General features: G+C 44.4%; 1 long non-coding RNA gene across 2 annotated transcripts in view; it reads left to right on the top strand.

Annotated features, from left to right (window-relative positions):
* The first annotated feature begins 18,821 nt into the window (after nt 1-18,821).
* LOC126985519 (uncharacterized) overlaps nt 18,822-23,791 on the top strand; it is a 151,659-nt gene continuing 146,689 nt past the window's right edge. The window contains exon 1 of one of the 2 annotated variants that reach the window (XR_007738772.1): nt 18,822-19,274. This is a non-coding gene — a long non-coding RNA (uncharacterized LOC126985519). The remainder of the gene's footprint in view (nt 19,275-23,791) is intronic. The other variant, XR_007738768.1, reaches the window with a different exon arrangement.

Raw genomic sequence — 23,791 nt, 5'->3', positions numbered from 1 at the left:
CACTTGATAGATCCTGCAGAAGTTAACACAATACCCTAAGTGAATCAACAAATCTTCTTACTATTGTTACTGGCAAGACTTGAGGCATTACGTTCTTCTAACAGGATACAAACAGTAGCTCTTAACTGACTCCTGGTTTTCCTCTCTCAGCCGTTTCGGTGAAACTTTCTCAGTTGCGCTAGACATATGGAAAGCTTTCGACAGAGTAGAGTCTAAGGCTCTTCGTCTCATCAACTCCCCTCCTCTTACTGATAGTCTCTTACCTCTTCAATTCGCCGCCATGTTGCCTCTCTTTCTGTCTTCTATCGATATTTTCACGCTGACTGCTCTTCTGAACTTGCTAACTGCATGCCTCCCCCCCTCCCGCGGTTCCGCTGCACACGACTTTCTACTCAAGTTCATCCCTGTACTGTCCAAATCCCTTACGCAAGAGTTAACCACCATCTTCACTCTTTCATCTCTCACGCTGATAAACTCTGGAACAATCTTCCTTTATCTGTATTTCCTCCTGCCTACGACTTGAACTCTTACAAGAGGAGAGTATCAGGACACCTCCCCTGCCGAAACTGACCTCTCTTTCGGCCACTCCTCTGACCCCTTTTGTATAGGAGCGGTGATTAGCGAGCTTTTCCTTTCATTATTGTTTCCTTTTTTTCTTTTTCCCCTTGAACTGTTTCCTTTCCTGTAAAAAAAAATGAAGCGAGTGCATATCTTATTGTTTCAGCTGAATGCAGTATCCGTCTTTTTAGAGGAACAGCAAAAGTTACTCGGTTCGGGGACACAGTGAAAGAGTCGAGATTGAGATGGTCAGGACATGTGCCGAGAAGACCTATTGTTGGGGATATCTGGGAAGGATGCTGAAGATTGAGGTGACCTGAACATGTGCGGAGGAACGATGCGGGGAGATGAGGAAAAGAATAAGGATAAAGAGGGTGTTTATGGGGAGGGGAGGGGAACATGCATGGGGATCGCGTGGCAGAGGAAGATGCAGACGACAGGACGAGTTGGAAATGGATGATCCGCTGCGGGGGCCCCTAACGAGAATAGCCGACAGATGACACATTAGCCTACTTTCAGCCTTATTGTCATGCTAATTTTGACGTAGAGGGAATCATCACAACGCCTTTTAATACTTCTGACTCCTCTTCGTCCTCTCCTTCGTCCTCGTCCTCGTCGTCGCTGCAGCTTCCAACACACGTTCCCTGAGTCTTTCGTTCATCCCATTAGTCGAACTCAAGACGTTCTCCAGAGACGCTAAACACACACACACACACACGGAAAAAGTGTGTGTGTGTGTGTGTGTGTGTAAGAGAGAGAGAGAGAGAGAGAGAGAGAGAGAGAGAGGGAAAGGAGAATGTGAGAGAGTGAGATAGTTACAAAAATTTCCATCTAATTTTCAGTTTTACATTCTCTCTCTCTCTCTCTCTCTCTCTCTCTCGTAGTGCCGTCTCATGCGTAGTCTTACAGCGCAGCGCTACAGTAGACGCGAGGGCCGCCAAGACAAAAGCCTGGCTATTGAGTTACGTCAGAAATAGCAAAATCTTGTTAGTTATAACGAAGTGAGCGACGCTGAAGGTTGTCCCTGCCGCCACTGACACACACACACACACACACACACACACACACACACAGACACACAGACACAGGCCAGAAGGAAGAACCAGCGACATGCGTTTTAACCCTCCGGCATTATCTCTGTCTGTCCGTATGTCTGTCTGGTTCTCTCTCTCTCTCTCTCTCTCTCTCTCTCTCTCTCTCTCTCTCTCTCTCTCGCATACTCCCCCCCCCACCCCTCCTCCCACCCGTTCCGCCTCAGAAGCGTGCGAACAAGAGACAATTTACTGCACACTTCAGCACTTCCTTATTCTTATTTCGTGTGTGTGTGTGTGTGTGTGTGTGTGTGTGTGTGTGTGTGTGTGTGTGTGTTGCTCTTCCTTGGTCTCCCGTGTCCTTCCTCTCTTGGTAATGTTCCTCTGTTAGCGATCTTTAATGTCCTGTTGTCTTCTGTTCTCTGTTACTCAACCCTTTATTTACTGTTCAGGGCGAAAGAGCGTGAAATAACTGCTATCATCGTTATATATATCATTATTATTATTATTATTATTATTATTATTATTATTATTATTATTATTATTATTATTATTATTATTATTATTATTATTATTATTATTATTATTATTATCATTATTTTCATCATCACCGTTACCTCGTCCTTCCCAGGCACACCTTGGCATTACCTGCGTCACTCTCACCTGTTGCTGATTAATGAGGCGTGTTCTCTTATCTCGTTCACGTCGCATTCGCTTCCTTCCGTGACTGATAGCAATTAAGTTTTCAGCAAATGATAATGACAAGACAGCCATTAATACTCGTACTTAAACACACCTTTTTCTTCCTCCTCCTCCTCCTCCTCCTCCTTCTCCTTCTCCTCCTTATTATCATCATCATTTTAGTCATCCTTATTTTCTTCCACCTTCCCCCCCCCCCCCTCCTCGTACGGTTACTGCTGCTAATTCTGTTACTTCTGGTTCCCTGCTACTACGTTTACCATCACTTTTACTGGTACTAAAATTAATAATACGTGCTTTACCGTTTCATATTCTCTTGGATCCTCTCCCCCTATTTCACTTCCTCCTTCTTCTCTTTCTCCTCCACATCTTCTTTCTCCACTATATTTCTTCTTCCTCCACGAATTATTCCTTGTCTTCTTTCTCCTCCTTTTCTTTGTCCTGTTGTCTCTTCCCATCCTCCTCCTCCTTCTCCTCTCCCCCTCCTCCATGTCCTCACCATCTTCCAATCTGTTTCCTCTCCTTTTATATATCACTATTATCTATATTGTTATTATTATCATCATTACTGTGAGAACGTATACATGTGACAAGAAAGGCTTTGCTAACCAAACAAAGAGAGAGAGAGAGAGAGAGAGAGAGAGAGAGAGAGAGAGAGAGAGAGAGAGAGAGAGAGAGAGAGAGAGAGAGAGAGAATTGAGGAGAGAACAAATACGAGGAGATGGGAAGACTTTGGAAGCTGCATGCGATTGAAAACAAAGCAAACACTTAGTGGCCGTTTAAAACCTAATGCATGCAGAGGGTTGCCGACTCACCTGGCGAGAGGGACGGCGTGGCTGATTACGCACAGGTAGATTTTTACACAGGTGAGCCAATGGAAAGGGATAAGCGATGAAGGGAAATGTAGGCGAGGGAATAATTGAAAAACGGTAGAATTGGCGTAGCAGCAGCAGCGGTAGTAGTAGTAGTAGTAGTAGTAGTAGTAGTAGTAGTAGTAGTAGTAGGAAGAGGAGGAAGAGTAAGAGGAAAAGATGGAATGGAATAAAAAGGTTAAAATTGAGGAGGAGGGTCAGGTAAAGAAAAACTTGAAAGAGAACCAGGAACAGAAAGAGGAGGAAGAGGAGAAGAAGAGAAGAAAGAGGAGATGAGGAAAGAGGACGATTAGAAGCAATAGAAGATGAAGGAGTAGGGAAAGGAGATGTAAGGTGAAGAGAGAGAGAGAGAGAGAGAGAGAGAGAGAGAGAGAGAATCAGTGCATAATGTGGCGGCGGAGGGAGATGCAGGAGAAGCCTTTGAAGTATACTTATGAATATCTGCAATGAAGTGATAAGAGACGAGAGGGAGGGAGGAAGGAAGGAAGGAAGGGGTGATTTAAGGAAGGAAGGAAGGAGTGATTTAAGGAAGGAAGGAAGGAAGGAGTGATTTAAGGAAGGAAGGAAAGAAGGAAGGAAGGAAGGATGGGAAATAGGGAAGGAAGTGGAAAACTGGAAAACTGGAAGGGAAGGAAGTCGGAAGAAAATGAACTAACGAACAAAGAAAGGAGAAAGAAGGTAAGAAAGAAGAATTGATGCAAGAGAAAAGGAAGAAAGAGAAGGTAGAAGAAAGAAGGGGAAAAAAGAAAGGGAGGAAGGATATTATAACTGAAGGAGGGAAGAAGGAAGGAAAGGAACGAACACAAATGAACACAAAGGAAGGAGAGAAGAAAAGAAGGATAGAAGGAAGGAAGGAAGCATCGGGAAGCGTGTGGCGTTGACGATAATATCCTGCATCGGTATTACTCTTTCCACATTTAAAAGGAGGACGAGACATGAAAGGTGAGTGGTTTGTTTTGGAAGACATTTCACAACCACTCACGTACAACCAAAAGAAGTGTACTTGTTTCCAGGTTGTCCTTGTACTTGTGTGTATGAAGTATGAGAGCATCACTAGCTCCATACAAATGCTATTCACATGTTAAGTCATAGTAAAATTGCAGATATAAGCTTGATTTTGTGACTTTCAATGCTTAAAACTAAATCTGGCGTCTCATTTTTTGTAAGGCTAACATGTTACGGGCTACTTTCTTTTGTTTCTTTATATTTCACTCTCGATTTGCGTCTTCACACCGCTGAAGAAACACACAAAGAAGAAGATATTTTATTCTGTCACTTCTCCCGCGCAATACTTCGGAAACACAAGCAAAAGCAATGCGTGTTAGCAGTCATTCCTCTGACAGATTGGTGGCAGGCTGCAGCAACGAGGTTTGGAGGGAAATAATACAGTTTTTTAAGCCTCTGAAAGGACTGATAAATAGCATGTAATCAAATTTATAAGCCGCCAGATGACCCACGGTGATGAAATTTAAAAGTGCGGTTGGTTATAAACGTGATGGCCACCGAAATTGTTTGTGGCAGCGAACGTGTGAAGGTAAAAAGGGCGAATTTGTGCATATGCAGGCGGAGGAAGTGTCTTTATATCAATGCTTTGTCTGTTATTGCACTCCCTGATCTGACGCCATAGTGGATTGTGTTCTTTATGGTCGATATAAATAAAAAAAGGACGAATTTGTGCATTTGTAGACGAAGAATGTCCTTACACTGCTGCTGCTACTGTTAGTTTTTTTTTTCTTTTACAACAAAGGAGACAGCTCAAGGGCACCAAACAAAAAAGCGACAAAAAAGCCCGCCGGACGCTGTTCCAACAAAAGCAACTAGAACAAGAGGCCAAAAGAGGTCAATTTTGGGAGAAAAGGTGCATGTGGTGTGAGTTGAATGGATGGAATAAGTAATGAAAGTGTGTATGAGCGTTTTGGAATGTGTCACGTGGGTGTAGGGAAGAAGTGTGGAGTGTTGGAAGAAGTGAAGCGACAGACTTTAAAGTGGTTTGGCCACATGGAGCGAATGGAGGAGAGTAAGATGACCAGGAGGGTGTATGTGAGTGAGATAGAGGGAAGGAATGTTAGAGGATGACCTCCAGTGAAATGGAGAGATAGGGTGCAGGAGTATGTCAAGGAGAGGGGTGAAAGATCCTTGAGAAACTTTGAGCAGGCCATCTCCTGGTGGGAGCTCCTGAATGAATGAAAGGTGTCTTGACACTCCTCTCTTGAAAGAGGTCAAGTCATAGGCAAAAAGAAATATAGACAGAGAAGGCTGTTCCAGAGTTTCCCAGCGGAATTAAGGGACAAAAAATGAAGGTGCTGATTAACTCTTGCATAAGGGATTTGGACAGTATAGGGGTGAGCAAGAGTAGAAAATCGAGTGCAGCGCGGCCGCGGGAGGTGGGGAGGCATGCAGTTAGCAAGTTCAGGAGAGCAGTCACCATGAAAATATCGGTTGAAGATAGAAAGATATGCATCACTGCGGCGGAATTTAAGAGGTATGAGACTGTCAGTAAGAGCAGGGGAGTCGATGAGACGAAGAGCCACTCCAGCCTGTCCAAAAGGGCTGTGCGTGTGGAGCCCCCCACACGTGAGATGCATACTCCATACGAGGGCGGACAAGGCCCCTGGATGTGGACAGCATCTGTGCGGGGAAAAGAACTGGCGGAGACGATACAGAACGGCTAACTTCGAGGAACATGATTTGGTGAGAGAAGAGGTGTGAAGTTTCCAGTTAAGATTTTGAGTTAAGAATAGACCGAGGATATTTAGTGTAGGGGAAGGTGACAGCTGAGTGTTGTCGAAGAATAGGGGATAGATGTCTGGAAGATTGTATTGCTACTACTATTACTACTACTACTACTACTACAACTACTACTACTACTACTGGTGATGATCCTGTTATCAGTACTGTTACTACTACTATTACTGCTACAAATATTCTCTTCCTCAAGTTTTATACAGGTGTGTGCTAAGTCTTCTTGTTCTTTTAATCTATTTGTGTTAAATTGTAGTTTTTACCTCTTATACCTTTAGATAAGCAACAGTATGAAGAAAGCACCCAATTGATACATTTCTTATATATGTTCACAGATTCGATACCAAAGACAGTCCAACATGATGTCTTTTCAGAGCATGCAAGCAAAAGACACAAGTAAGTTAAAGAAATGCAAACAGAATAGGCGTAAAATTCAAGAGAAGAGAAATAGAAACACTCCTTTGAAAACTTTAAGGAATAATGACAGCGATCATGTTCACGAACTGCCTACTGACCATCGATAGGTAAAGGTCGACCAGGTAACTTCGGTGGCCAGGTGCTACTTAGGCGCAGGTGAACGGTCAGCGTGAAGGTCAGGCGGCTCAATAATTAGAATACACTATGTGGTTGATCTGGTTGCCTGTCTTCCTACCTCTGCTTGTCAGAGTCCACATGTCACCCAGACTTGATTGAGGAAGTTTTTTAGAGGTGTGTGTGTGTGTGTGTGTGTGTGTGTGTGTGTGTGTGTGTGTGTGTTTGTGGTAGTCGTAGTAGGTAGTAGTAATAGTATTGGTAAGTAGCAGCAGCAGTAGTAGTAAAAGTAGTAATATTAGCAGCAGTAGTAGTAGTAGTAGCATTAGTCGTAGTAGTAGTAGTAGTAGTAGTAGCAGCAGCAGTAGTAGCGAAAGTATTAAAACAATCAATATAATGATGAAAAGGCAAAAAAAAAAGAGAAAGAAGTAGCAACGTACCAATTCAGAGTAATCATCTAGTCAACCACGAAGCCCAGAGTAGAGGGAAGAAAAAGAGTGAACGCTACAAGAAGAAAAAACAGACCCACGGACACTTTCTACTGCAGGAGTTTTCGAATTCGTCTTCAATATTTATTTTCTGAACTTTACAGGGCGAGAAGACTGGCCAGCCGGCGCTACTGACGAGAGAGAGAGAGAGAGAGAGAGAGAGAGAGAGAGAGAGAGAGAGAGAGAGAGAGAGAGAGAGAGAGAGAGAGAGAGAGAGAGAGAGAGAGAGAGAGAGAGAGAGAGAGAGAGAGAGAGAGAGAGAGAGAGAGAGAGATTAGATGGGATTAAAATAGACGGGGAAGAAATGGAAAGAATAAGGAAAAGCGGAAGAAAAGAACAAGGAAAAAACAAGAGAGGAAAATATGGTGATTACGGAGAAACTGGTAGGAAGAAGAAGAAGAAGAAAAGAAGAAGAAAAAAGGAAGAAAGGACGAAAAAATAAATAAACCAAGCAAACAAGGGAGGAAGGAAGAAGGAAAACAAAAACAAGAAGGAAAACACGGAAGTAAAAAAAAAAAAAGGGATGGAGGGGTAAGGAAGAAGAGGGAAAGAAAAAAAGAGAATACAGGAGAATAATAGTAAAATAAAGACGGTAAAGAAAACAGAGAAGAGAGAAAAGGTAAAAGAAAACAAACCGAGGAAAAAGAAAAGTAGAGAGACAACGAACTGGACAAAAAAGAACAAAAATTAGATTAATGTTTAGAGCGCAGCGATAATAGGAAAGTAGCCGGAATAGGGCCTTCAAAAAGCCCGATAAATACCTATTAGTAACCTTAATGGAGGGTCAGAGAGGACACGGGAGGTCACACAAGCGAGGTCACGTGTGTGTGTGTAGGCTCGTCACCAGAGACAGTCGCGGCAACGGGGTCACAAATGAGAGGCGTTTAAGGGGACGAGGTCATTCAGCAACGCAATTTGACCACGCAACCCTGTTAATGGGGCTGTTTTTGCTGCACGTGCCATCAGCGTCAGGAGCTAAGCGGGGTTGTTGCGGGGTTGTGAGCATGGGTGTTAGGGAGGCTGGGGTTGTTAGAGCTGGGTTGGGTGGGTGTACGAGGGAGGAGAGGCTGGTGAGGTCAGGATATGTTGGGATTGGAGAGGGAAAGGAGAGGTTAGGGATGTCAGAAAGTTTAGAGGTTGTTGTGGGGTTCTGAGCATGGGTGTTAGGGAGGCTGGGGTTGTTAGAGCTGGGTTGGGTGGGTGTGCGAGGGAGGAGAGGTTGGTGAGGTCAGGATATGTGGGAGTTTGGGAGGATAAGGAGAGGTTGGTGAGATCAGAATGTGTGGGAGTTGGGGAAGAAAAGGAGAGGTTCGTAAATTAAGATTGTAAAGTTGTTTAAATTAGTATCCCTTCGATGGGGTTGTGGGAGTTGATAAGGTGGAAAAAAGTTTGAGACATGGAAATTAGTTTGCATGTGGGTTAATTAAATAAAATTGTTTGGGGGTTTAAGAGAGATTGAGACAGAAGAAACTGGGAATAGGTTTTGGAGGTTGGAAAGAGTGAAAATACATATAAGTGGAGTTAGACCTAGGTACAATAGGCAAAATAGGTCATGAGGAAAGCAAAAGTGTAAGGCTATGGAGTAGACAATCGTTGCATGCAGGTTTAGTGGGTTAAGTGTGGTTCAGAAGGGGCCTGTATTCTCTCTCTCTTTCTCTCTCTCTCTCTTGGTAGTGTTATGGGCTGGGGTACACGGTGAAAACAAGATTAGGGCGTTATAGGCTACGGTACAGAGCTTAATTGGGTACATCACGAGGCAGGGTACAGAGGTGGGAGAAGGAGAGGAAAGCAAACAGAAGGAAGGAAGGGTACAATTTGGGGGAGGCTCGTGTGTGTGTGTGTGTGTGTGTGTGTGTGTGTGTGTGTGTGTGTGTGTGTGTGTGTATGTGTGTGATATTTGTGATTCTGATGTGAGTGGAGAAATAAAAGATTGGGGACGGAAGAGTCAGAGTGATTTATGTTTTGGAAATGTAAAGGTTAGGGAGAGTGGTAAGTTTTGGGTCCGAAGGTTTGGTTGGGGAAGGTTTTTTTTTTTTTTGTCGAGAATGCCAAGTTGAAGAAAAATAGTTTAGTTATAGTTTAGTTGCGGGAGTTATAGATTGAGAAATGTCAAGTTTATGGAGTTATATAGTTGGGAAAGATTAGTTTAGGAAAAGGTTAAACTTGGTGAATATTTAACTTGGCGAAAGTATATTTTGTGAAAGTTAACGATAGGGGGAAGCAAAAGAAGAAAAAATAAGAAAAGAAGAGGAAGAGGAAAGAGAGGAAGGGGAAGAAGATATAGAAATGAAAAGAAAAAAAGAAGAAAAAGAAAAAGAAGAAAGATAAAGAAGAAAAAGAAAAGAAAAAAAAAGAAAAAGAAAAAAAACTTCAAAAAGAAGAAGAAGAGAGAAGGAACAGAAAAAAAATATTGGATGCATTTGTTTAAAAGAAAAGTTGATTAATTTGAAGTAGAGAAAGAGGAAAAGGAAGAAAACCACAAGAATTAGAAAGAGGAGGAGGAGGAGGAGAGAAATGATTAGTACAGGAATGCATAGCTACAGGCAAAGCGGAGCGGGGCGGGGCGGGGAGGGGAGGGGAGAGGAGGGGAGGGGCGGGATGGGGTTTAGCAGAGGAAAGCAAGCAAGATAATTAAGACCGCGATGTAGAGAGAGAGAGAGAGAGAGAGAGAGAGAGAGAGAGAGAGAGAGAGAGAGAGAGAAAAGCTGTGTGAAGTAAGGGGAAGCAGGATTATTCGTGGGGTAAGTAGAACAAGCGAGAAGGGAGAAGGGAAAGGGACAGGAACATGACAGGGAGAAACAGAGACGCAGAAGAGACAGGAAGAGAAAGTAGGAGGAGGAAAAGGAGGAGAAAGTGTGAAGAGAAATAGGTGGATCAGGGCGGAATAGGGAGGAATGGGAGACGGACAGTGGAAGGGAATGGGACAGCAAGAAACAGAACAGAGAAATAGAGAAACGACAAGATGAAGAAGGAAGAGGAGGAGGAGGAGGAAGTGGTACGGGAAAAAAGATGAATCGAAACAGAATAGGGAAGAAAGGGAGACGCAGGGAGGAAGGGAAAGGGACAGAAACACAAGAAGAAACAGTGAAATAGAGAAGGAAGAAGGAGAAGGAAAAGCAGGAATCAGAACGGAATAGCGAAGAAAGGGAGACAGAATATGGAATGGAAAGGGGAAGAAAGAAGTGAGTTAGGGGAGAGAGAGCCGGAGAATGGAGGGAATGGTGAGGGGGGAGAGGAGAGAAGGAACAGGAGAGTTGATAATGTCGGAGTGAGAAGGAAGAGGAGACGGGAAAGGTGCGTGAGATAGCTGAGGGGAAAGAGGGGCGGGAAGGGGGAAAGGAGAGAAAGGGAAACTGCAGGTTGAAGAGGTTTGGCTTGGCTGGAAGAGAGAAAAGGAAAGCGGGAAGGTGATAGGAAGGGACTTGTTACGGAAAGGAAAAGGAGCTAGACAGATATGATATGGGAAGGGGTAAAAAGGACCATGATAGGAAAGAGAAAGAAAGAATTAAGAAATGGATGGAGCATAGACAGCAATAAGACAGGGTTGCATGAGGGATATCTAGTGAAGGGAAGGAGATGAGACGAAAAGATATTATTGAGAAGGGGTTAAAAAGGACCATGATAGGAAAGAGAAAGAAAGAATTAAGAAATGGATGGAGGATAGACAGTAATAGGACAAGGTTGCATGAGGGATATTTAGTGAAGGGAAGAAGATGAGACGAAAAGACAGAAAAAGAAAATGGGAAGACGATGGGGAAGGGACTTGTTGTGGCAGGCATATATGGTGGCAGCGGTGGCGAGGTTTCGGGGACATGGGGTGAGGCAGAGAGGGTGAGGTGGGGCAAGGCGGGGCGGGGCGGGGCGGGGCAAGGCCGGAATACAATCTATAACTCACTCGGCGCGGGAAGGAAAACAGGAAAATTGTGTAGTTTCCTGAGGGAGATTAGCGTCGCGCATTTGGTGACCTCTTAAACTTTCTCCCTAATCTCCGCAGTCTTGATTTTTTTCCCTTCTCTCTCTCTCTCTCTCTCTCTCTCTATTATTTTTCTTCTATTCTCTACTTATCTTCAGCCCTTACAAACACTTTTTTCCACTTTCCTTTTTTTTTAATTTCTTACATGAATTTAAGGCAATTATTACAATCTTTCCCTTTCACTTCCAGCAATAATCGGATTTAATTACTTTTCCCTCATAATTTTCTCTTTTTTTCGTTTTCCTGTGCTGCCATTCTACTCTCTCTCTCTCTCTCTCTCTCACTCGCTCTCTCGCTCTCTCTCTCGCTCGCTCGCTCGCTCGCTCACTGGACTTGTTTTGCTTTTTACGGTACATTTTATTTCCGCGTCATCGCAGTTTTACCTGTCGCCGCTCTCTTCCTGTCCACCTGTTTTCATCACGCCACTCAACCGTGTCCTCACCTTTATGTACACGTAAATATTTTAGTGTCCTCTGTGTGTGTGTGTGGGAGGGGGGGGGGGAGTGTGTGTGTATGTGTGTGTGTGTGTGTGTGTGTGTGTGTGTGTGTGTGGTCTGTGTCCGTGTGTGTGTGTGTGTGTGTGTGTGTGTGGGTGTGTCTGTGTGTGTGTGTGTGTGTGTGTGTGTGTGTGTGTGTGTGTGTGTGTGTGTGTGTGTGTGTATGATCTGAAGCGTTGTCGTGAAACATGCTCCGATTATTATTATTATTATTATTATTATTATTATTATTATTATTATTATTATTATTATTATTATTATTATTATTATTAGCATTATTATTATTATTATCAGCAGCATCTTCATCTATCATCCTCTCTTCCCCGTAGCATCCAGTACCAGAAATCAACACAAAGTAACATTCTACAAACACGCTCGCCAAAGACTTCATAAAAAACATCACAGAATCACTCTACTTGGAAACACATAACACTCGACACACACACACACACACACACACACACACACACACACACACACACACACACACACACACACACACACACACACACACACGGACTCAAAATATCCTCTTTCCCATAACCTTTTCATATAAGCATCATCCACCATAAAGAAAAAAAGAACAACATAGAGAAGCAATTCATAGAAACACACACACACACACACACACACACACACACACACACACACACACACACACACACAGAGGACCCCCAACATTGCAACACAGTAACACACTCATACTGCAACACATAAATAAACAGCAACACAGCCAGCCACTACCCTTATAACCTACACCCTCTCTTTCCCAGCGGCAGCATCCAATATCACAAAGACTCGTTCTCATTCTTGGGGCCCCGACAAAGCTAGCCAACGAGCTATTTTTTTCCCCGTTGTGAAGTGGCCAATTACCCAGCCGTCCCGGAATAGGCTCTAGAGGATGTTATTTGCCAATCAGAGCGAACGAGCAATCAGAGAGTATTATCCGTCACGACTCATTTGTTACGGAGAAGGAGGACGATGAAAAGATGGCAGTGGTGGTGGTGGTGGGGGAGGGAGTGACGGTGAGGGAGTGGAAGTGAAAATAGGAATTGAAAGGAGACCGAGTGATTGGGGATGATGGTAGTAGTTATTGTTGTGTTGTTGTTGTTGCAGTAGTAGTAGTAGTAGTGGTAGATGTTATTCCTATACTTGATTTTGCTGTAGTTGTGTGGGTATTATTATTATTATTATTATTATTATTATTATTATTATTATTATTATTGCTATTTCAACAACCTCCATTGCTGTTTTTCTCCACGCTGTTATTGTCGAGCTAAGAGGAAATTCTGCCGCGAAGTTATCATTTAATTATTAAGTAGTTTCTTCTTCCACCTTCTCTTTCTTGAAATTTCCGCTCTTCTGAATCTCTCACCTTCTTCCCCTCCTCCTCCTCCTCCTCTTCCTCTTCCTTTCCCTTCTCTTCCTCCTACTTTTCCTCATACCTACTCATCTTCTTCCTTCTACTCACACTTCCTCTTTTTCTTCGCCTCCTTTTCCTCTTTCTCCTCCTCCTACACCTGTTCCTCGTCCTCACACCTTCCTCTTCAAGTCCTCTTCCTCCTTTTCCAAGTCTCCTTTCTCTTGTATCTTTCTCTCACTACCTGCTTTTCCTCTTCCTCCTCCTCCTCCTCCTCTTCCACTCATTCCTTTTACTCTTCCTCCTCCTCCTCCTATTACAATTCTTAACCCCTCATTCTCCTTCCTCATCCTCATCCACCTTCTCCTCGCAGTCTTTTCTTCTTATTTCTTTAATGGCGCATCTCTCACGGTTTGCGCCGCTTCTTGGTCTCTTTCTTTCGTTGTTCTTTCCCCCGCTGCTTCATTTTTGTGTCTGGCCAGCATCGCGTGACCTTCCTTTGTGTGTGTGTGTGTGTGTGTCTGTCTCTCGCTCGCTCTCTCTCTCTCTCTCTCTCTCTCTCTCTCTCTCTCTCTCTCTCTCTCTCTCTCTCTCTCTCTCTCTCTCTCTCTCTCTCTCTCTCTCTCTCTCTCTCTCTCTCTCTCTCTCTCTCTCTCTCTCTCTCTCTCTCTCTCTCTCTCTGTCTCTCTCTCTCTCTCTCTCTCTCTCTCTCTCTCTCTCTCTCTCTCTCTCTCTCTCTCTCTCTCTCTCTCTCTCTCTCTCTCTCTCTCTCTCTCTCTCTCTCTCTCTCTCTCTCTCTTTTGTAGGTCATATTAACGCTCTATCTCTTTCTGTTATTTCTTTTCTTTTTTTTCACCACCACCACCACCACCACTACTACTACTACTACTACTACTACTACTACTGATGTCACTACTACTACTACGTCTGTGTCTTCCTCAGCCTCTGTTCCTGCTCCTGGCGCGGCCCTTCCCCCTCTTCTGCGTTCTTCTCTTTTGTTAACTCTGCCTCTGTGATGTTCACCTACGGACGCTTCCCTCAGATGGTCTTCCTACCTTTCATCTCCATCTAAGAGGTGTGTCCCTTTACTCTCTCTCTCTCTCTCTCTCTCTCTCTCTCTCTCTCTCTCTCTCTCTTCCGGTAACGCTTACGATGTCACACTGAGTACCGCTTGCTGTGTGTGTGTGTGTGTGTGTGTGTGTGTGCGGTAAGGAGGAAAGAAGAGATGAGTGTTGAAGGTAATAAGGAAATGAAAGTGGAGAGAGAGAGAGAGAGAGAGAGAGAGAGAGAGAGAGAGAGAGAGAGAGAGAGAGAGAGGAGAGTGGCAATGAATGTAGGCGGAGGAAAAAGGGGATAGAAAAAGGTTACGAGAAGTGAGAAATGCGACAAAAGGATCAGAGAAAGACGCGAGAGAGGAAAGAATCAAGAGAGAGAGAGAGAGAGAGAGAGAGAGAGAGAGAGAGAGGAGGGAGGAAGTAAAAGGTGAAGGAATATAGAAACTGAATATACGGGGCAGTAAAATATGCAGACACGGGAATTATTGTGTAGCGGCAAAGGCAAATGACCAGGAGTAACAGTGCAAGGAAATGGGAAAAAAGAAATACACACACACACACACACACACACACACACACACACACACACACACACACACACACACACACACACACACACACACGCAGACACAAAGAACATTACTGCCATGAGGGAAAAAATAGTGAATAAGAAAGAGAATCAAGAAAATGGAAAAAGTGACCGGAAGAAAAAAATGTACATAGAAGGAAGCCGAAAAAGGGAAAGAAAAGGGAGATGAGAAAAGAGAAAAAACGTCACAGTTAGTTTGATAGTTAAGGAGCTCGCTAGTCTTTACGATTCACGCAAATATATAAAACAATAGCAGGTTAGTATCGAAAACCTAAAAAAAAACATTAAATTCACAAAAAAAATCACAGCATCATCGTTCTCAACACTATCATCATCATCATCATCATTAGGAGCAGCAAGTAGCGGGCTTTTTTAAATTATTGTTTCCTTTTTTTGAACCCTTGAGCTGTCTCCTTTGTTTAAAAAAAAAAATCATCACCATCATCTTCATCACCATCATCATCACCATCATTAAATTCCTTTGACTAAAAAAAATCGCATCGTTATCAACGCCATCATCATCATCACCATCAACATCATCTTTAGCCGTCTATGTACTTCAGTTAGTTTGCATAGTAAGTTAAGTTAGTTGGCTGGCTATTCAGTTACTAGTCCACGGAACGACAAAGACCTTTCCTTCCATCATCTGCTTATTTCTGTTTTGCACTTCATCCTTTTCCAGCAAATTATCGAGTTTTATCTCTCCACCTTGTGTTGTAAAAGTAAAAACCGATAAAATGTTGTAAAACTAAAAACCGATAAAATGCTGTGAAAGTAGAAGCCGATAAAATTTGCTTAAAGTATAAACCGATAAAATGTTGTGAAAGTAGAAACCGATAAAATGCTGTGAAAGTAAAAACCGATAAAATGCTGTGAAAGTAAAAACCGATAAAATGCTGTGAATGTATAAAAAAAACCGATGAAATGCCTCGTAAGTAAAAACCGATAAAATGCCATGAAAGTAAAAACCGATAAAATGCCATGAAAGTAAAAACCGATAAAATGCCATGAAAGTAGAAACCGATAAAATGAGATGAAAGTAGAAACCGATAAAATGCCATGAAAGTAGAAACCGATAAAATGCCATGAAAGTAAAAACCGATAAAATGCCATGAAAGTAAAAACCGATAAAATGCCATGAAAGTAGAAACCGATAAAATGCCATGAAAGTAGAAACCGATAAAATGCCATGAAAGTAGAAACCGATAAAATGCCGTGAGGGTAAAAACAAATGCTGAGGAGGTTAAAAGAAAACGATGAAAAAAAAAATCCACTGAAAGAAGAAAAAATTGATGCAGTGGCGGCCAAAAAAAAAAAAAAAAGAAAACTATAACATGTGAAAGCAAGGAAAAAAAAGTAAGAAATTGCCGCGAGGGTTAAAAAAAAAAAAAATCACGAGAAAGAGTCGACATAGCGAAGTGTTACGAAGTGGATGGCGAGGTTACGTTGCACCTCTCAAAGACCCCCCCCCTCCCCCCTCCCCCTCCCCCTTCGTCCCTCCCCCCCCTCTCCCTCCATCCTTCCTTAGTCTCCCCCCCTCTTTCTCCCCCTCCGTTTCCCACCTCTCATATCCTTATTCTCTCTCTCTCTCTCTCTCTCTCTCTCTCTCTCTCTCTCTCTCTCTCTCTTCTTCCCTTGGTTCTCTCTTTCTCTCTTTCCCTCGCTTCTTCCATCATCCTTCCCTTCCCTCCTTCTCTCTCTCCCTCCTTCCTTCGGCCCCTCCCTCTCTCCTTCCCTCGCTCCTTCCATCATCCTTCCCTCCACCCTTTCTTATCCTACCGCCCGCCCTACCTCCTAACCCTCCCTTCCCTCCCTTCCTCCTCCCCCCCCTCCCCGCCCAAGGAAACACTCACCCTCACCGTAGTAAACTCCATCCAGCTGTCCACTAACTGTCCCCCAGCAAGGGAGGGAGGGAGGGAGGGAAGGAGCCTGCCGGAGAAGGAGGAGGGAGGGGGGGGGGGGAAGAAAAAGAGAGCAAGAGAAGGAAAAAGTAAGAAACGTAGGGGGGAAGAAGAGAGGGAAGGAGCTAACCGGAGGAGGAGGAAGAAGAAGAGGAAGAGAGGTAGAGAAGACTTGGAGAGGAACGGAAAGAGAGGGAAGGATAGGAAGGGAGAGAAAATTAAATAAGGGGAAAACAAGGACGGAAGGGAGTGGAGACCAAGAGGGAGAAAGGAAATAGAAATGAAAAAGGAGGTGGGGAGGGGAGAAGAGGGGAGAAGAGAGAGGAGGGAAGGGGAGCTGAAGAGTGAGAAAGTTACACAGCTGGAAGGAAGGGAGAGGGGAAGAAAGGAGAAAAAAAAGATAGAGAAAAGGGAAAAAAATTAAGAAAAGGAGGAAGAAGATAAAAGAAAGTGGGGGGGATGGAAAGCCGTAAGAGGGAGAGAAAGAGAATCAAAGAAGGAGAAGAGAAAGAGGGAGATGAGGGAAAGGGAAAGAAAAAAAATGGAGTAGAAGGGAAATGAGACACGGGAGAGGGAGGGGGAAGAACAGACGAGGGAGGAAGAGGAGGGCCGCAAGAGGGGAGATAGCGAGGGACTCATAAGAGGAGAAAGAGAGGGAGAAGGAGGCTCGTATCGTCTCTCATCCCGAAGAGTGAGTTAACATATCGACGCCCGACTTGACAGGAGCTGGTAAGGTTAGGTCAGCCCTCGCTCCACCATTATTTTCTTTATATTTTTCTCTTTTGTTGTACAGAACGCGTGTGGTGGTGGTGGTGGTGGTGGTTGTGTTGGGTATTGTAAGATTGGTATTATAAGACACTCCAGCTTCTCACTTCACCTATTTCTAAAGGTCAAACAGGGGGTCAGTCGGGTTCTTATGAGTGTTTCTTCAGGTTCATTTTTTTTTTTTTTTACAACAAAGGAGGCAGCTCAAGGGCACACAAAAAAAGAAAACAATAATAAAAAAAAGCCCGCTACTCGCTGCTCCTAAAACAAAAGAGGTGGCCGAAAGGAAGATCATATACGGGAGGAGAGGTGTACTGATACCCTCATGGTACAGAAGAAGACTCACACTACCACCAGGGTCTTAAAACTACCCCTGGAAATGCACACAACTTCTACGAAAGCCTTGTCAAATATGTGTTCTTGGTAAGAGTCCTCGTTTTTTTTCTGGTGCCCCAAAACGAGGACTCTTACAATACAATCGCTCCACCACCACCGCCACCACCGCCACCACCACCGCCACCACCACCGCCACCACCACCACCGCCACCACCACCACCGCCACCACCACCACCACATGCGTTCTGTACTACAAAAGAGAAAAATATAAGGAAAATAATGGAGGCAAACGAAGAGAGGCTTTTGCTACATGGGTTTGTGTTTATTTAGTTTTTTTTATTCGTTAGTTCTCAGCGAGATGAAGTACACGTTGTCATTGTTATCGCCTTTCATGGGTCACAATTTACGTTAAATGTGTGTGTGTGTGTGTGTGTGTGTGTGTGTGTGTGTGTGTGTGTGTGTGTGTGTGTGACCTTTAAACTCGCGTGCAATTACTTTAAAATAATGATACTGTTGCTCTGTGTGTGTGTGTGTGTGTGTGTGGTATACCTACACACAACATACAATTACAATGCAACACGCCCTTACTTCCCTCCCTCCCTCCTGTCTTCACATTTCCTATTTTCTCTTCCTCCACCTCCCTCTCCCCCTCCTCTTCCCATCCTCCCCCTCCTGTGTTCTCGTTACAACCCCAAAGCTTATTGTTAAAGCGGTTGTAAATGGTTTTGGGCGGGGATTAATAATTTTGGGGGGAGTGGAAAATGTGATAGCGTGGGGGATTAGGCGATGTCAAAGAGGAAAAAATGGGGCGAGTAAGAGGATTCAAGAAGCCCTCCCGTTATGGTAAATAGATTCGTATAAGGTCTGCGAGATAACTTAAGAGGATTGGGGAGCAGCCAAAAGGGAAGGAGCGGGGCAAAGGGTGGGCTGGGGGAGGGGGGGAGGGGGGGAGGTCCAGGAGGCATCAGCGGTTCAGTCTATAAGAGGTTCAAGCGCCTTATAATAGGATCGGGAAGGCGTTCGGCGAAGTGACTGAAACTTTGCCTCCCTGACGTATAGGAAAAGTTTTAGAAAGTAAAAGGAAAGAGAAACATTAAATAAAGGAGAGAGAGAGAGAGAGAGAGAGAGAGAGAGAGAGAGAGGATGTGGAAGTCGTGTAAGATTCATGAAGTCGTTCGCAGCCTATACTCTGGAGCACACGGCCTACTCGCTGCCTCCCGGGCCTCGCTACACCATGAGGGTCAGTGTGTCCTGTGCGCCCAATGCCTCCCCTGTTGTTGCATTAGACGGTGATGAGATTAGGAAGCTGCAGAGGCAATGGTGCCCAGAAGTGGTTCGAATCACTCAGTGAACTACTCGAACTAACTCGAGAACTCCCGGAAGCAGAGCATGCGCAGACTCCGCAGGGAAACGCTGGGTAATATTTGTTATATAGAGACTTTACCGTTCGTTCCTTGAGCAAGTCAGCATTCCCTCGTGATATTTTTATGTTCTGACGTGAAAACTGTAAGCAGGAATATTCAAGAAATGTGTTATTGGTATGAAGTATGGGGATGGATGTGAAGCTGCGTCTGGCGGTATATGACAACCCTTCGTCAGCTAATGGGCAGTGAGGAGTCGGGGGCGTGCGTGTGTGTAGCTCTACGGGTGTGCTGATAGCCGCGGTGATCAGCGGCACAGACTTGTATTAATTTAGTGTGTGTAAGTGTTGTGCTGTACTATAGACTAGACGGTGACTTGGGAGTGCGCAACGTGACCTGTGGAACGCCGGGGAGCTGGGACGCGGCGAGGCAAAGAGCAGCTTCGATGATGCTAAGATGGATGGTTTTGTTGTGAGCTTCCATTGAGCATCTTTTCCTCGTGTGCTACGTGGAGAGGTAAGTCCCGAGTTCCTTTCAACACTATTACTGGGTCGACAAGGCGAGGAAAAAGCGACAAAGAAAATATTAAATAGTACAGAAATATTTATTAGTATAAAAGTGAGTTGCATCGCTCGTGGTCGCACAGGTTGTTCTCACACGCCGCCAGAGGGCAACACGTGGAAAGTAAAGGTCATATTCTTAAACATTACGCCTCCCAAGCACACAAGTTTGACAAGGCTTTCGTGTGGGTTTTGGTCATTTCTAGGGCTAGTTTATTGACCCTTGTGGTGGTTTGACTATTCTCATGTTTCTTGAACCTAAAAAAAATCACTTATTAGAGCCCGATTGATCTCATTTTCGGCCTCCTGGAAACAGTTGATGATGGAGGCGGAAGCGTCTGAGAAAACCGACCTGCGATTTGATGCATGACTCCTGTTGTTAGATAAAGTCGCCCCAAAGGAACAATAACGCCACGCGGCAATATTTCACTAGACCAAAGTAAATGCCGTCCCGAGATCTCGTATTTCTTGACCTTGACATTTGCGTTTCAAGGTCACGTAATTGACTGCTCTTTCGGCCACCTCTTCGGATTCTTTACAGGAGCAGCGAGTAGCCGGCTTTTTTTTTTAGTTTCCTTTTTTTGTGTGTGCCCTTGTGCTATCTCCTTTGCTCTAATAATTTCCATGGTAGATGATATTGAAAGTTCCCATTCCCCGTATGCTCCGAGATATAAAAACACTACATAACATATTCGTAACGATCTCATCCTTTCAGGAGTAAATTCATTCGAGTTCCGAGCCTGAAAATAGCGATGCGTACTTAGGAAATTAACCCTTTTGTTCTGTTTCATCGCCATTATGAGCATTTGGGTCTTCATGAATAATTAAAAGGGTGGTGGTGGTGGGAGGGTTGGAGTGTGATGGTGGTGGTGGTGGTGATAGAGAGGTGGAAGAGTGGTGATGGTAACAGTGGAAGAGTAGGGGAGTGGTGATGGGAAGGGAGTTACTGAGGGTGATGATTTTAAAGGGTGGGGGGGAACTGCACCCAGATGGAAGTGGTATTAATAGTAATGATGCTTGCTTATTGATGACGTTTGTGAAGGGGAGGGTGGGGTGGGGGGGAGGTGGAGAGTGGCCAGTAATGACGGTAGGGTGGGGAGGGTGGTGGTGGTGGGTGGGGAGTGGGGGGTGACGATGATGAAAGTGGTGATAGAAGTGACGAGGAAGGTAGCAGTAACGGTAGAATTGGTGGTTATGGTAGTGGTGGTGCTGATGGTAATAGTGGTGGTGATTGTATTGGTGGTTGGGTGATTGTTATGTGTGAAGTGCCTCCGTGTTGGCAGAGTGGTAGGCGATGTCGCTCATTGTGATAGCCGGGGGTTCGAACCTCGACTAGTCAAACCACCTCATATAGTCCGTTAGGGCGTTCGATTCCGGGGGTCCTTTCCTCCCCTCTGCTCTCCCACACAGTCCCAATACCTGTTTTTTGCTCTCATATGTTACCTATAGCTAACATTTGAGAGGAAGTGATGGGTGTTGGGACTATGGGGCAGAGCAGAGGGGAGGAAAGGACCCGCGGAATCGAACGCCCAAACGGACAATTCGAAGTGGTTTGACTATAGTTAATGGCCCAACGCTTTCAAATTCCAAGTTCAGTGTCCCGCGGCGCCACAGTTTGCTCAGGGGACGATCATGAGCAGCGGCGTTTAACCTGAATAAGCAATACGTTTCAAAGGATCAAATAACGTTCTTGAAGAAATCGGGGACTGTGAAGATATCTAATGACAAAGCTAATAAGGGAACATGGAGAAATGGAGAGGAAAATGTGGGATATAACATGAAGAAAAGCAAAGAGAAGAGAGACTGACTGACGGAGACGGACAGAAAGCAATAGTAGTAGGCAGCAGTAGTAGAAGTAATAGTGGTGGTAGTAGTAGTAGTAGTAGTAGTAGTTCCCCCTCACCCCTTAAAATCATTACCCTTAGTAACTACATTCCTATCACCAATCCCCCTATCACCACACTTCCACCCTTCCTAGTAGTAGTAGTAGTAGTAGTAGTAGTAGTAGTGGTTGTTCCCGCCGCACAATCACCCTCCTAACAATCACAATCGTAACACTCGCTTTTCGGTCGTTCTTTCCTTGTGTTTGTCCTCCTCCTCCTCCTCCTCCTCTTCCTCCTCCCCCTCCTCCTTCGCCACCGCCGGACACATCGTCAAGATATTTGTGTTCCTCGCTTTTCTTTCCCTTCTCCTCCTTCCTTCTTTATTTAATCCCTTGGCGCCCTCGAGGACAATGGAAGAGTGGGTGAGCTGTCCTCGCTAAACTATGACACTCTCTCTCTCTCTCTCTCTCTCTCTCTCTCTCTCTCTCTCTCTCTCTCTCTCTCTCTCTCTCTCTCTCTCTCTCTCTCTCTCTCGCCAAAAAGCCAAAGAAAGCGAAATTAAAACTAACACGGAGGGCAGCTCAAGCACGGGCCGGCAAATGGTGTTCTGATTTCCCATTACTACCTGAGGCTCGTCCGTATCCAGGTAACGATGTGATGAGTATTCCTGGTCACCTGTGCTCTAATGACTGTGTGAGGAGGAGGAGGAGTAAAGAAGAGGAGGAGAGAGAGAGAGAGAGAGAGAGAGAGAGAGAGAGAGAGAGAGAGAGAAAAGTTTGTATTAATTCATTTAGAACCTGCGGCTTATCACACACACACACACACACACACACACACACACACACACACACACACACACACACACGAGGACACTTTGCAACAGACTGGACGTGGTAACAAAACTCGGCGAACTAATGGCATGGAATAAGCGAGCATTATTGTTCCCCGGGTGTAATATCTTGCCCGGCATTAATACAAGTGAATATTATGGTGTTATTTTCTTTACGCGTGGCAGGAGAGTGATATTATTTTAATCAGCGAGCGCCAAGGTAACCGAAACGCGATGCTAATTAGGGTGGCTGTCCAGGTAATGCGCAGGTGTTGTGTCGGGTTGGGTTGGCTGGTCTTTGTGGATAGGTAATTTTGGTGCCTCTGTCTTGCTGTTGTTTTTAGTGTAGTGGTTGGCCAGGTAATGTTGGTGTGTTGGCTGCTCTTTGTGGCCAGGTAATGTTGGTGTCTGCCTTTTTTGTTATTCTTGTTGAGCAGATAATGTGTAAGTGTTGTGTTGTGTTGTCTGCTCTTTTTAAATAGGTAATGTTGGTGCCTCTTGTCTTTTTTGTTATTCTTGTTGAGCAGGTGATGTGTAAGTGTTGTGTTGTGTTGTCTGCTCTTTTTAAATAGGTGATGTTGGTGCCTCTTGTCTTTTTTGCTATTCTTGTTGACCAGGTGATGTGTAAATGCTGTGTTGTGTTGTGTTGGCTCCTCTTCCTAAATAGGTAATGTTGGTGCCTCTGTCTTTTTGTTGTTGTTGTTGTTGCTGGTGTTGGTTTTAATTACAGTTTCGAGAAATGTTGTATTCTGCTTGTGTTTCGTTTTCTCCCTCTCTTCCCCTGTCTTGCTCGCCTAATACTACTGCTACTATTGTTACTCTGCGTGGATATTGTTGCCTTTTGTTTTCTATTGTTACTGGCTGCTGATTATAATACACATGCACGCCTTTAATTTTGCTCCTATCTCCTATTCTTCTTATATGTTATTTTTTTGTTGGTTGTTTTTATACATTATTTTCATCGCATTTCTTCTTGCATGTAGCTTTTCCCAATTTGGTTCCAATTCTACTACTACTAATAATAAAAAAAAAACTGCTACTACTACTACTACTACTACTACTACTACTACAAATAATAATAATAATCCTACTACTACTGTCATTACCACTACAACTACGTGTTTTTGTTTCGTTCCAGCCTATTGCGCCGGTAGGCTTTCTTGAGGGGCCTGGTTGGTGGTCGGCCCCAGCTCGTCATGGCGCAGGCAAGAGTTTTATAGTGGCGCCATCTTTTCTTAGCTAATGATGCCCCCCAGAGTTCGTTCTTGATTCACTTGCACGGTTTCTTCTAGAGTCCGGGTTGATGGGCGGTCTTCAGGACAGCATGTGGGTAGTCTTAGGCCACTCGGCGGTGACTGAAAAAATCCCAGGTGGTAGCGGCGGATTCGAACCCGCGTCGTCCATCACGCGGTGAATTCGGGGCACGCACGCTAACCACTCAGCCACCGCCTACCCCACTACTACTACTACTACTACTACTACTACTACTACTATTTTTGAGGCTGTTACTGCTTCTATAACTCTCATAACAGTATAACATTAAAGTTTCCCACGGCCATCCTGTATCAGTCATTCCTCATAATGTTTTTTTTCTTTCTCTCTCTCTCTCTCTCTCTCTCTCTCTCTCTCTCTCTCTCTCTCTCTCTCTCTCTCTCTCTCTCTCTCTCTCTCTCTCTCTCTCTCTCTCTCTCTCTCTCTCTCTCTCTCTCAACTAAACGCTCAAGCTCCTCTTTCTCTCGAAGTTTACATCTCTTCCTCGCTTTCTCCTCCACTTATCCTTGCCTTTCTTCTCTCTCCTCCTGTTCCTCCTCCTTCACCGCT

The sequence above is a fragment of the Eriocheir sinensis genome, chromosome 5 (assembly GCF_024679095.1).
Source record: "Eriocheir sinensis breed Jianghai 21 chromosome 5, ASM2467909v1, whole genome shotgun sequence".
NCBI lineage: Eukaryota > Metazoa > Arthropoda > Malacostraca > Decapoda > Varunidae > Eriocheir > Eriocheir sinensis.
This window is presented reverse-complemented; position numbering and strand designations above follow the sequence as displayed.